Source organism: Gossypium arboreum, chromosome 11 (assembly GCF_025698485.1).
Source record: "Gossypium arboreum isolate Shixiya-1 chromosome 11, ASM2569848v2, whole genome shotgun sequence".
NCBI classification, from domain to species: domain Eukaryota; kingdom Viridiplantae; phylum Streptophyta; class Magnoliopsida; order Malvales; family Malvaceae; genus Gossypium; species Gossypium arboreum.
The window spans coordinates 98,163,414-98,177,916 of NC_069080.1; the positions used below are offsets into that span (position 1 = coordinate 98,163,414).

At 41.1% G+C, this 14,503-nt stretch overlaps 1 non-coding gene across 1 annotated transcript; it reads right to left on the reverse strand.

Moving 5' to 3' along the window:
* Positions 1-1,594: 1,594 nt before the first annotated feature.
* On the reverse strand, positions 1,595-1,700 carry LOC128284568 (small nucleolar RNA R71). Its single transcript, XR_008274992.1, has one exon. It is a non-coding gene; the product is annotated as a small nucleolar RNA R71 (small nucleolar RNA).
* Positions 1,701-14,503: the final 12,803 nt, after the last annotated feature.

Here is a 14,503-nt window from a genome sequence, read left to right on the forward strand (position 1 = left end):
CAGAAGCCTGATTCACCATCAAAACTAAAGATCTCCGTCTAAATTCTCTCAGGAGTTTTGGGTTTTATTATGTTTTGTTATTTTTATTCTTCTGAGATGTTTTCTTTCATTAGTATGAACTAAAACCCCTAACTACCTAAGGGGAATGAAACCTAAGACAGATCTTGTTATTATTATCTGAATTGTATGATAAATATTTGACTTGTTCTTAATTACGTGTTCTTAATTCTTGTTTTGATATCCAGGATATTGATTCAAGTCAAGCTCTTATTCAGAGGAGGAATAGACCCTGCCTAAGAGTAAATTTGTCATAATTAAGCGAGTTGGTTGCGCGCCTAGAGATAGGGGAACAAGATTTTGTCGGATTAGGGTGAAACCTAATAAGGGGACCCATAGATCGAGTTAATGCAACCCTAGGGCGTTAATTAGAAAGATATTTCAATTATTCAATCTAGAGTTAGACGTTATTAGTCTCAAGAGAGATGATAACATAACTTAGGGATCTCTATGGAATAAGTTGAATGAATAAATCATCTGATTCAGAGTCAAATAACGAGTGAAGTCTAGGTGGATTTTTCCTTAGGTATTGTCTTAATCAATCGAGTTTTCCAAAAAGTATTATCCCAAAACTTCTTTTCCATGATTTCTTTGTTTAAGTAATTAGTTAGATAAACAAAACCCTTTTATTCTTTAGGCTAGATAATAAAAAGAAAGTTAATACAAGTACTTTTTGTTCCTTTGGGTTCGATAATCCGGTCTTGCTAAAGCTATACTACTGTTCGATAGGTACAGTTGCCTTCATCGTGATAATAGTTAGTTTCAAAAATGATTCATTATAAATATATAAAACCTGTCACGAATATCACGTATCAAGTTTTTGGCGCCGTTTTCAGGGAATTAAGATATTATGAACACTCGATTTTTATTACTTTAGCCATTTACTTTTACTGTAATTTAAATTTTTATTACTAATTCTTGTTCTTCCCTTTTTTTGACAGGTTCTTATAGTTTATGACTAGAAGAAACCCGTCAGGACCATTACTTTTTGATAGTGAGATTGAACGCACAGTTCGCAGAAACCAAAGAGAAATAAGGCGAAGCTTAAGATACACAGAGGACGAGCAGGAGGACGATACTTCAACCACCTTCGAGGAGATAGCTGAAAATTAGGAAAACCTAATACCTCTTGCAATTATTGTTAATCTAGTAAATCAGAATCCTGCTCACACGCACTATTTATAATTATGCTAAACCTTATTTAATGGGAACTAAATCGAGCATAGTTAGACCTGTTGTAGCTGCAAATAATTTTGAACTGAAACCTAACACAATTCAAATGATACAACAGTTTGTTCAGTTTGATGGTTTGCAGGATGAAGATCCAAATGCTCATTTAGCAAATTTCCTGAAATTCTGCGATACATTTAAAATCAATGGCATTTCTGATGATGCCATACGTCTTTGGTTGTTTCCCTTTTCATTGAGGAACAAGGATAAACAGTGGTTGAACTCGTTACTACGAGGGTCAATCACTACTTGGGAACAAATGACTGAAAAGTTTTTATTAAAATATTTTTTTCCGGCTAAAACGACTAAATTATGTAATGATATCTCTTCTTTTGTGTAGATGGATTTAGAGACACTCTACGGTGCATGGAAGAGATACAAGGATCTCTTGAGTCGATGCCCTTACCATACAAGGATCTCTTGAGACGATGCCCTTACCATGGGTTACCACTCTGGTTACAGGTTCAAACCTTTCATAATGGCCTGAATCCTTCAACTCGACAGATGGTTGACGCAGCTGCTGGTGGAACCATCAATAGTAAAACACCTGAAGATGCTTATGAGAGTAGCACCCCAAACTCGGCCCAGACGTTATGGCCGAATCCGACGTGCCACATTGAAGTTAAAAACCCATGTCCCCTTTTAAGTGTTTTAAAAGCTGACTTTTGTTAAGCTAACTAGGTGAATGGAAGCTGGGCACCAGGTAGGTATCCGTAACAGAGGAGGTGAGCCATGAAGGCTGCTTAAATACCAAGCTCTTCAATTGGATCCAATCTTAGACATGCCCACAACCATTGCTACACTTGGTTATAACGTATTGAAATTTCTTTGAGTGGTTATCTTTGATAAATTGAATATTCACGATATCGTGTTATTTTAAAAACAAGTATCGTTTGAAAATGCGCCCTAAGTCTAGCCCAATTGAATTATTATCCACCGATTTTAAGTTATTAAAAATAAAATAATCCGAGAAAATCAAAGAAGAAAATATAGTTAAAATGGCCTTATTACAACCCAAAAATTAAATAGTAAATAAAAATAACTTAAGAAAACCAATCTCTGTTTCAAACCCAAAAGCATTTACCAAGGCCACTCTGAATCCCCTCCGACTCCAAGACACCCACATCAAGGCCCACCTGCAAGGTTAAAGAAGGGGTGAGTTTGGAAACTCAGTGTGTAATGAAAACCCATTCCAAGCCCAAGTCAGCTCAAGCCTATTGGGCCTAAGCCCATTCAGATAACAGTGGTTACTAGGCCTAAGCCCTTTTCAGATTACAATAAACTGGGCCTTAGCCCCTTATTCAGATAACAGTATGGCCCATAGACCCATTTCAAAATACATGCAACATCAATGAACATATGCAAGCCCACTTGGGAAGAAAAAGAAAAAGTTGAAGAGGAGAGGAGAAAAATAAAGAAGAGGAGAATGGTTAGCAAACGACACAACTTTCCCCCTAATGCCGAATTATACTGGCACTTAACCTAGCCGAATTTTGCCCCGCGAAAGAAACCGTTGGCCGGCCAACTGTTGCTCCTCAAGAGTCCACCATTCAGCCATCACTACTCTCCCCAATCAGCTTCTAAATCCTCTCCCTTATCCCCTCCTTACTCAATCCCTTGAGCGATTTAAACTCCTCCCGACAGTCTTTCACTTTGGTTCCATTACTTACCTTTTCTGTACATAAAAATTAATATCACTAATTTGCTTACCTTGCAACTCGAGCCTTAGTTCCCCTTGGTCATCCACACGCCACCTCTCAAGGCCCCAAGTGACGCCACAAGCCAACTTACCACGGGCTTCCTTGTGTTTTATTTTACCCAATTAATACCTTAAAGCCCAGCTAACCAGAACCCCTTTTTCTATGGAATTAACATTAACTAAAATTACCAGATTTTAACTTAAACTTGGGCCCCACTAACCTGATTAAATCTATGCCAAGCAGACAGAACACCAAAATTTAAAATTTTCTAACATTCACAGAATTTTCGAAAATTGGGGCGTTACAACTCTACCCCCCTTAAAGAAATTTCAGCCTCAAAATTTACCTGATCCAAATAGTTGAGGGTATTGTTGACGCATCATCTCTTCTAATTCCCAAGTAGCTTCTTCCCTTCCATGATTACGCCATAGTACTTTTACCAATGGAACCGACTTCCTTCTTAGAACTTTAACCTCTCGATCTAAAATTTGTATGGGCTCTTCCTCAAAGGTCAAATCAGTCCTTACTTCAATCTCCTCCACTGGCACCACATGTGAGGGATCCGCTCGATATCGTCTTAACATGGACACATGAAAGACGTCATGGATTCTGCCCAACTCTGGTGGTAACTCTAACTGATACACTACTGGCCTTACCCGCTTAAGAACCATATAAGGCCCTATAAACCGCGGACTCAATTTGCCTTTCTTGTCGAATCTCAAGATCTTCTTCCAAGGTGAAACCTTTAAGAAAACCATATCCCCAACAGCGAACTCTATCTCTTTACGCTTTAGATCTGCATACGACTTCTATCTATCAGATGCCTCATTTAGTCGATCTCTTATCAACTTAACCTTACTTTCAGTATCTGCCACCAACTCCGGTCCAAGCACTTGTCTTTCACCCAACTCTGTCAACACGTAGGCGTACGACATCTCTGCCCATAAAGTGCCTCATATGGAGCCATCTGAATACTTGTTTGGTAGCTGTTATTGTATACAAACTCCGCTAATGGCAAGTAGTCCTCCCAACTCCCACAAAAATCGATGATACAACCCCTTAACGTATCCTCCAAAATCTGAATAACCCTCTCCGACCGTCCATCCGTGCGTGGGTGAAAGGCGATCTTGAAATCCAAACGTGTACCCAATGCTTCCTGCAACTTCTTCCAGAACCGAGATGTAAACCTAGGGTCTCAGTCGAAAATAATCAAAACTGGCACTCCATGCAGTCGCACTATCTCTACCACATACAACCTAGCCAACTTTTGCAAGGAGTAATCAGTATGAACCGGTATGAAATGGGCAGATTTTGTTAACCTATCCACCACTACCCACACAGAATCCTTCTTGGTGGGTGTCAAAGGTAGCCCACTCACAAAGTCCATAGTGACTCTCTCCCACTTCCACAATGGAATTTGCACCGGTTGCGATAATCCGAAGAAATTGATGCTCGACTTTCACTTGATGGCATGTCGACATTTCCCCACAATTCCGTTACTTCTCGCTTAAGCCAGAGCCATCAAGATAGCTTCTCGCAAGTCGCGATACAACTTATTCCCTCCAGGATGCATGGCACAAAGTCCCCCATGAGCTTCCTTCAATATTGACTGTCTCAAGTCAGAGTCCTTCGGAACACAAATTCTTCCTCGGAAGCATAAAACTCCTTCAGTATTCAATCCAAAATCCACATTCTCACCCTTCTCAACTTGCTGAAACTGAAGAACCAACTAATCATCCTTCAACTATTTTTCTTTAATCTGCTCAGTCCAAGTAGGCCTCACTTGCAATTCTACTAACAGACTTCCATCGTCAAACAGACTCAAACGTGAGACAAGGCTCTCAAATCAGAAACAATCCTTCGACTTAACGCGTCAGCCACCACGTTAGCCTTACCTGGGTGGTACTCAATCGAACAGTCGTAATCCTTAAGCAACTCTACCCATCTTCGTTGCCTAAGGTTTAACTCCTTCTGAGTTAACAGATACTTTAGGCTCTTATGGTCCGTGTATATGATACACTTTTCTCCATATAAGTAATGTCTCCAGATTTTCAACGCGAAGATCGCTGCTGCTAGCTCTAAATCGTGCGTAGGGTAGTTCGCTTCATGAGGCTTAAGTCGTCATGAAGCATAGCGACCACCTTACCCTCTTGCATCAAGACACATCCTAACCCACATGCGACGATCGTCAGATATCTGATGAAGTCCTTCCTGACTCGGTTGAATCAACACTGGCGCTTCACCAATACCTTTTCAAGTGGTCAAAAGCTTTTGTTGATTCTCGGTCCGACAAATGCTACCCCTTTCCTTAACAGTTTCGTTAATGGTGCAGCAATCAGAGAAAATCCTTCTACGAACCTTCGGTAATAGCCTGCCAAACCCAGAAAACTCTAAATTTTCGATACCGACTTTGGTGGTTTCCAACCCAGAACTGCCTCAATTTTCTGAGGATCCACCCTAATTCCTTCAGCAGAAACCACATGACCTAGAAAAGCCACTTCTCGCAACCAAAATTCACACTTACTAAACTTTGCATACAGTTGCTTCTCTCTCAGCACTTGTAGCACAATACGTAGATGCTCCTCATGTTTCTCCTTGGTTTTCTAGTATACCAGAATATCATCGATGAAAACTACCACGAATCGGTCCAAGTAAGGTTGGAACACTCGATTCATTATATCCATGAAAGCGGCAGGTGCGTTTGTCAACCCAAATGGCATAACCAGGAACTCGTAATGACCATATCGAGTCCTGAATGCTGTCTTATGAATATCCACTTCCTTTACCCTTAACTGATGGTATCCAGATCGAAGGTCAATCTTGGAAAATACCGAAGCTCCTCTAAGTTGGTCAAATAAATCATCAATCCTTGGTAGTGGGTATTTGTTCTTTATCGTCAATTTGTTCAACTGGCGATAATCGATGTACATGCGCATTGTCCCATCCTTTTTCTTCACAAATAGGACCGGTGCTCCCCATGGAGACACACTAGGTCTAATGAAGCCTCTATCTAACAACTCTTAGATTTGAGCTTTCAATTCCACTAACTCCTTCGGTGCCATTCTATAGGGTGCAATGCATACTGGAGCTGTTCTAGGCAACAAATCGATTCCAAACTCTACTTCCCGATTTGAAGGCAATCTAGGAAGCTCCTCTGGGAAAATATCTCGAAATTTCCTAATAGTCCTGACGGTATCCACAGTCAGATCCCCAGTTTCAACTTGATTTACAAAAGCCAAGTACGCCTCGCATCCCTTACGCATCAGTTTCTCAGCCCTTAAAGTCGATACCACATTGGACAAGTAATCTCTTCATTCCCTAATAATCATTACCTCCTCATTCTCAATAGTCTTTAACACCATCCTCTTAGCTGCACAATCCAGCGTTGCCCTATGCTTGGTCAACCAATCCATCCCTAAGATCAAATCGAATTCTCTGAACGGTAACTCCATTAAGTCTCCATAGAAAATCCTACCTTGAGTCTCTAAAGGCACCTCCCTAAAGAGTTTCTCTACTTTAACTAAGTGGCCTAACGGACTTATCACAGTTACCCCACACACAGTCTCCTCAAAGTGAACACTCAATGCCCCAGAAATATCACATGTAACATATGAATGAGTTGACCCTACATCTATCGAGCAAAGATAGGTACGTCGAAATTAAAACGCATCAGCTTATGACATCAAAAGGTCACCCTCCTGCGTGATGACGCAAGCAAAGATATACCAAAGCTGGCTGATGAGCCTCAATGTTAACAGTACCCCTGCCAGGTGCCTCACGTCCATGGCCATTGCCACCGCGACCTTGGCCACGACCTCTCAGTGGCGGTGGTTCACCTCGCGCTGGTTGGACGGGTTGCACAGCTCTTTGTTTAACCACTTGAGCCTGAGCTGGCCTCCTAGGACAATCCCTGATCTTATGTTCCTTTGATCCACAATGAAGACAAGCCCCAGAACGTTTCCAACTTTCCCCTAGATGCATTCTACCACAATCTCCATAAGCTTGTGGTCTAACTGTGTTCACCGGAACCGCTCGAACTGGTTCCTCCATCCTAGCTCTCTTAACATTCTGGTTTGCAGCACCAGCTGGTCTAGCATCTCTTCTGAACCAGTTTCGATTCGGCTTGCTTCACTTTTTTGGCTATCTTAGCCTTTTCTACCAGCGCAGCAAAATCGCGCTCTCTCTGCGGAGCTATGAGCACCCTTAGCTCATCCCTGAGGCCATCCTCAAAGCGAACACTTCGCTCGTATTCGGTAGAGACAATGCCACTAGCATACCGGCTCAATCGCAGAAACTCTGCCTCATATTCAGTAACGATCTTACTACCCTGGGTTAGGTTCAGGAATTCCTTTCTTCGTGCATCTACATAGCTAGCTCCGACATACTTCACCTTGAAGGACTGCTTAAACAACTCCCAAGTTACCCTCTCAGCTGGAGTACCCTCTTTCACAGTGATCCACCACTGATATGCCTCGTCCCGCAGTAAGGACACCGCCCCTTTTAACTTTTGCTCCACTGAGCAATCCAGGTCATCCATAATCCGCTCCGTGGCTTCCAGCCAGTACTCAGCCACATTTGGGGCTACTTCAGATATACCCCTAAAGACTTCCGCTCTGTTGGCCCAAAGTCACTCAGAAATGGACCCCCTATTCATGGGTCCGATATTAGCTCTGGCCACCCTTTCCAAAACTCTTAACATGGCCTGGGACTGAGCGTCATCCCCCGCGGCCCGATCATACGGTCCATTCTCATCCACCGGTGGTGGTCGTGCTACTCCAGCGGGTATGTGTTCAGAAGACGAAGATCCAGCTTGAGTACTACCTCAGCCTCGACCATGGCCTCTTCCCCGAGTAGCTCTCATACTCATATCAATTTATCTGATTATGAATTTTATGCAGTTAGTTTACTGTTTCCACTATTTATTACAGAATATCTTATGTACAGATAAGTTTCAGAGTTTGTTCTCGCACAGTCGCAATTTAGCTACTGACTCAGTTTCCCTAGGGCTTAGTTTACCCTACAGTCTCAGTTTTGTAGCCTTTATGCTACATCATCTATAGTACTATCGCTAAGGCTTAGTACTAACTACAGTAGAGTTCAGTATGTAAAACAGAAAGGTACTTACAGCCTTGGTGCCGGGGATTCAGTGTGCCACCTCATCAGTTTTCAGATAAACTCAAAAGATTTAGGCTTTTTGAAATCCATTTTTCAAACATTTGATTCAAAAAAAACAAGTTCGGAGGTTATCTCCTTTAAACAGAAAATTTATTTTCAAAAGTCAGGTTTTTCCAAAAATACTCTTTTTGGCATAAAGTTTTAAAAACCCTTTTTGGACCCGATCCACAGCCGAGTTGTTGTAAACTGGCTCTGATACCACTAAATGCAGTACCCCAAACCCGACCCAGACATTATGGCCGAATTCGACGTGCCACATTGAAGTTAAAAACCCATGTTCCCTTTTAAGTGTTTTAAAAGCCGACTTTTGTTAAGCTAACCAGGTGAATGGAAGCTGGGCACCAGGTAGGTATCTGTAACAGAGGACGTGAGCCATGAAGGCTGCTTAAATACCAAGCTCTTCAATTGGATCCAATCCTAGACATGCCCACAACCATTGCTACACTTGGTTATAACGTATTGAAATTTCTTTGAGTGGTTATCTTTGATAAATTGAATATTCACGATATCGTGTTATTTTAAAAACAAGTATCATTTGAAAATGCGCCCTAAGTCTAGCCCATTTGAATTATTATCCACCGATTTTCAGTTATTAAAAATAAAATAATCCCAGAAAATCAAAGAAGAAAATATAGTTAAAATGGCCTTATTACAACCCAAAAATTAAATAGTAAATAAAAATAACTTAAGAAAACCAATCTCTGTTTCAAACCCAAAAGCGTTCACCAAGGCCACTCTGAATCCCCTCCGGCTCCAAGACACCCACATCAAGGCCCACCTGCAAGGTTAAAGAAGGGGTGAGTTTGGAAACTCAGTGTGTAATGAAAACCCATTCCAAGCCCAAGTCAGCTCAAGCCCATTGGGCCTAAGCCCATTCAGATAACAGTGGTTACTGGGCCTAAGCCCTTTTCAGATTACAATAAATTGGGCCTTAGCCCCTTATTCAGATAACAGTATGGCCCATAGACCCATTTTAAAATACATGCAACATCAATGAACATATGCAAGCCCACTTAGGGAGACTACTCAACCCACCAACCGCTACACTCCACCCGTACCAGCCCTACACTCCATGTGGGGAATAGCTCAACCCATCCATTAACACTCCACAGCTTGCACCTTGTTGCTCGCTTATCGATAAGTTGAGGCAAAGCCTCCAGTATGTGGACAAGCCACTTTCAGTACTTCCTCCATCAATATCCTAGTCCCATCCATCAAATAATAATAACATGGCATGTAGTAAATAACAACAGTCAAACATGCATTTAGGTCAACCCTAACCCTAGGGGTTTTTCCGTAATTGATCACCTAGGGGTAAAACTGTAAATTTTCCCCTTATAAAGGTATTTCAGTAATTTGTCTATTTTAGGGTTTTTCATGCATGTTTCCACCTTTCACGTACCAACAGCAATACTTACCGAGGGTTCTTACCGATTTGGGCCCGTTGGCCCATTATTCCAATTTTGCCCCATTAAGCCCAAAAATATCGAAGGCACAGAAATCATGCACTTTGCAGTCTAAACATTGCAGCTTACCAAAACATTAATCGATTTACCTCACGAGTATTCGCACACTCGCAAATCTACAAAATACCAGTTTTTGGCATTTCGACTTTTCGGCTTTTGCCGATCTAGACTATGAAAGGGTGTCAGTTACACACCTTTTTTATGATGATTCATTGACAAGATCCACGCACGAGTTGCCTACAGTCAATCACTAATATGTTAACTATGAATCCAATCACAACTTATACACAGAACCCCTTACCAACATTCGACCATAACACCTTAGGTACTAACAATCCTACCTTTGCCGAAGTTAGCGACTAGATTTAGATGCCGTTGCTCCACTTGTCCAAACCCTTGATCAGCAGCCTCTAGATCACACTATTATCAAGACAGAATAGTTATCACAACCCCATAGGGCTACAAGCCCAAATCGACAGCCTCCCTAACCTTTAGGGGTTTCGGCTTTTTCCAAAATACGAAATAAAGACTAGATTGGAAAGACTTACCACCGGTTCCTGCGGTCAATGATTCCAATTAATTTTTACCCAATTCTGATGCCGATCTAAGCCCTTAAATGATATCAAAAGTCAAGCCTTCAGTGATCTCAATATTCGGCTAAGTCCCTAAGAGTGTGGGGTTTTTGGCTTTTTATGGCAACTGTGTAAAGAAAGATAAAATAGGAGGGTTTTGCTGTGGTCTTGTCGATAGAAACCTGAGTTTTATAGAACTAGAGAATCGGTCAAGAATGATGAAAAAGAAGAGAGAATTGGCTAGGAGAAATCGGCATAAAAGAAAGTATAGTTTTCGGGATTTTGGCTTTTTATGGCAATGGCTATGAAGGTTTAGAAACGTCTGAAGAAAAAGATGGAGATGCACAAGTGGGTAGAGAGATTTGGCTATGGAGGAAAAGAAGAAAAAGAAAAAATTGAAGAGGAGAGGAGAAAAAGAAAGAAGAGGAGAATGGTCAGCAAACGGCACAACTTTCCCCCTAATGCCGAATTTATACCGGCACTTAACCTAGCCGAATTTTTCCCCCCTAAAGAAACCCTTGGCCGGCCAACTCTTGCTCTTCAAGAGTCCAACATTCGGCCATCACTACTCTCCCCAATTAGCTCCTAAATCCTCTCCCTTATCCCCTCCTTACTCAATCCCTTGAGCGATTTAAACTCCTCGTGACAGTCTTTCACTTTGGTTCCGTTACTTACCTTTTCTGTACATAAAAATTAATATCACTAATTTGCTTACCTTGCGACTCGAAACTTAGTTCCCCTTGGTCATCCACATGCCACCTCTCAAGCCCCCAAGTGGCGCCATATGACCACGGGCTTCCTTGTGTTTTATTTTACCCAATTAATACCTTAAAGCCCAGCTAACCAGAACCCTTTTTCTATGGAATTAACATTAACTAAAATTACCGGATTTTAACTTAAACTTAGGCCCCACTAACCTGATTAAATCTACGCCAAGCAGACAGAACACCAAAAATTAAAATTTTCCAACACTCACAGAATTCCCGAAAATTGGGGCGTTACAATGAGTTTATAGAGGAGATGTCACTGAATAACAATCAGTGGCAAGTCATGAGGATAAAGCCAACAAAAACAGCCAATGTTTATAACGTCGATTCAGTCACCATGCTCTCTAATCAGGTAGAACTCTTGAATAAGAAAATTGATGGTCTTCTTAGTTCTTCACAGGTTCACCTAGTAATGCAGTGCGAAGCAAGTGTAGGTGGATCAAGCAGTTCAGAATACCAACCTTATGGCCACAACATGGACAACGAGCAGTTAAATTACATGGGTAACAGTCCTCAATCTCAAAACAATCTATATAATAACACTTACAATACAGGTTCGATGAACCACCCAAATTTCTCATGGGGAGGCCAAGGAAATCAGAAACCACTTCCAGGCTTCCAACAACCACCCTACCAATAAGAGAAGAAGCCGAACCTTGAAGAGATGCTCTCAAAGTTTATATTAGTGTCAGAAACTCATTTTTAGAATACCGAGACAGCACTTAAGAATCAACAAGCATCGATCCAAGGGCTCGAAACTCAGATTGGACAGCTTGCCAAGTTGATTTCTGAACGACCACAAGGTAGCTTGTCAAGCAACACAGAATATAACCCAAGGGAGCAACTCAACACAATTACTAGTCAAGATGAGGAAGGGTTAGTCACACCTGAACCAGAACCAAGGCAAGAAACTGAGATAAGCAAAGGTAAAGGTGAGGTAGACCACAATGAGCAGAAACTGGTAAGTGCAGAATACAAACCTCGTGTGCCATACTCTAATGCGACAAGGAAAGACCACTCAGATGAACAATTTGGTAAATTCCTTAAACTCTTAAAAAATTACATATTAACTTACCATTTATTGAAGCTCTATCATAGATGCCAAACGTAATGAAATTTTTAAATGAGCTTTTAGAAAAATAAGCAAAAGTTGGATGAGGCTTCGCATGTGAAGCTAAACGTAGTTTGCTCAGCTATTCTACAGAATAAGCTACCCAACAAATTGAAAGATCTAGGGAGTTTTACAATTTCTTGCTTAATTGGTAGTTTAGATGTTAATAATACATTAGCTGATTTAGAGGCTAGTATTAACGTCATGCCTTACAAAATATTTAAACAACTAGGTCTTGGGAAGCACAAACAGACTAGGATGAGCATTTAATTAGAAGATAAAACTATAAGATTTCCTAGGGGTATTATTGAAGATGTGCTAGTTAAAGTCGATAAATTTATATTTCCCGTTGACTTCGTTGTTCTAGACATAGAGGAGGATAGCAACACTTTTTTTATTTTAGGAAGGCCCTTTTTAGCAGCTACTAGAACGATTATTGATGTTTGCATAGGTGAGCTCACACTTCGTGTGGGAGACGAAACAATCACCCTTCAAGCTCGCAATTCCGGCAACACATCGAAAATTGAAGGTGATTGTCTAAACCATTCTACTAAAACTAACAATATGGTGCAACCTACTTTGCAGGAAATAAGTTTAAAGGAAGTACATGAGCCATTTTCAAGCAATAGTAGAGGACCTATTCATGAAGAACAAAGGCTACAAATCGAGGAACTAGATGAATGGCGGTCACATAAATCGAGAACACACGCTAAACTAAAACTACGCCAGAATAAGCTCAATACCTTTCCAAATCAACTTAAGGTTGGAGATAAAGTTTTATTAGACGCCGCAGATCCCCACATTGTCAATCCCAAACCAAATAAAGAAATCCCTCTTACGGTACTTAGCATTTTCCCATTCAGTAAAATCGAGGTAAGTCTTTTCAAGTTCGGCACTTTTAAAGTAAACAATACTAGCCTAAAACCTTATTTTGATGAGATTCATAGCAGGAATGAGGAGTATAAACTCCTCGAACCACCATGATCATTTAATGAAGAGGTAAGTCGAGCTTAGACTATAAATAAGCGCTTCTCGGGAGTAAACTTGAGCACTAACTATATTAAATTCTTTAAATTTTAGTGTTTAAACACCTAAACTACTAACGGAGCTCTTGAATATAGGTTTACCATACAGACACGGCCAAGCACACGGGCGTACATAGGACCGTGTGGAAACAGGGCAAAGATTTTCCCCAGCACGGGCTACGATAAATTGCCACGGTCGTGCGACATAGTCGTGGACAAACCTATCAAAACAACACGAGTGTGTGACACGCCCGTGCCTTGAAACTGTGGTCGAACCTGTCAAATTAGCACGGGCATGCGACACGCCCGTGCCAAGCAACTGTAGGTGAACTTTCCAAAACAACACGAGCACGGACCTTCATACATGGGCGTGGGAGAAGAGAACGAAGACAGGTACAGCCGTGTGAAACAACACGCCCAAGGTACATGGGCGTGGGGAAATTGTCAGACGCACAGAAATTCAAAAAAATGCAAAACACACTGGCTGAAATTGGGGAACACGGGGGTGTCACCTAGTCGTGTGTCCCAAAATCTGTAAATACCTTTCACTATTCATCATCTTCTTTACCCAAAATCCCTAACCTTAGCCGCTGCAATTCCACACGGCCTCTCTACCACGCTCGTGCTCCACTTCCAACCCTATTTTTGACTCTCATTCTCCTCTTTCTAGTGTTTGTTTACTCTTTTCTCTTTTATTTTACTGATTTCTAATGCTATTTATCATAGTAATCTGCATTTTTCATGTTATTTTCATCTTTCTATCATTCAAATTTCGTATCTAGAGTAGTTATCATCTTTTTCATGTTGAAGTTCTTACTCATTGCATGGTCTATCTGCTCCATTTGACTAGTTTAAAGTGAATATTTATGGTTAGGATAATAGAAATACTCATACCTTTTGGGTTGACATTTTCCATCAATAAAATATGCTACATAGAATTATTTTCCATTTTTTTTAGACTCATACTATTATCATGCTAATGATACACCATAAAATTAATTGTTTTTGATTAAGTTCGCTAGTAGTTGTGACTGGGATTATTAGTTTTAATTTATGACTTTCGCCTTTTTGAATTTGTTTTCGTCTTACCTTGAACATTCATCACGATGAAATAATGGTTTTGCTTGCGGGTATACCTTGTCGTCTTCACGAGGAAAGGAAGCCACCATCCCTGCTTCGAAGAAAAGGAAGGGAACGTCATCTTCCTCGGGTCCTACCTTAGAAATTCGTCACCCTTTCCTCTAGTTCCCCACCGGTCCCCAAGAAGAACTTTTCCAGATCCTACGGGCCCGGCTCTTGGAAGTGTGTCGCTGTATAGACTGGGCCGCGCTAGAACAAGTTCAACTCACGGATGTAATTTAGGCCATCCTCACCACCGATCCTTGAAGGATTTTCTTTGA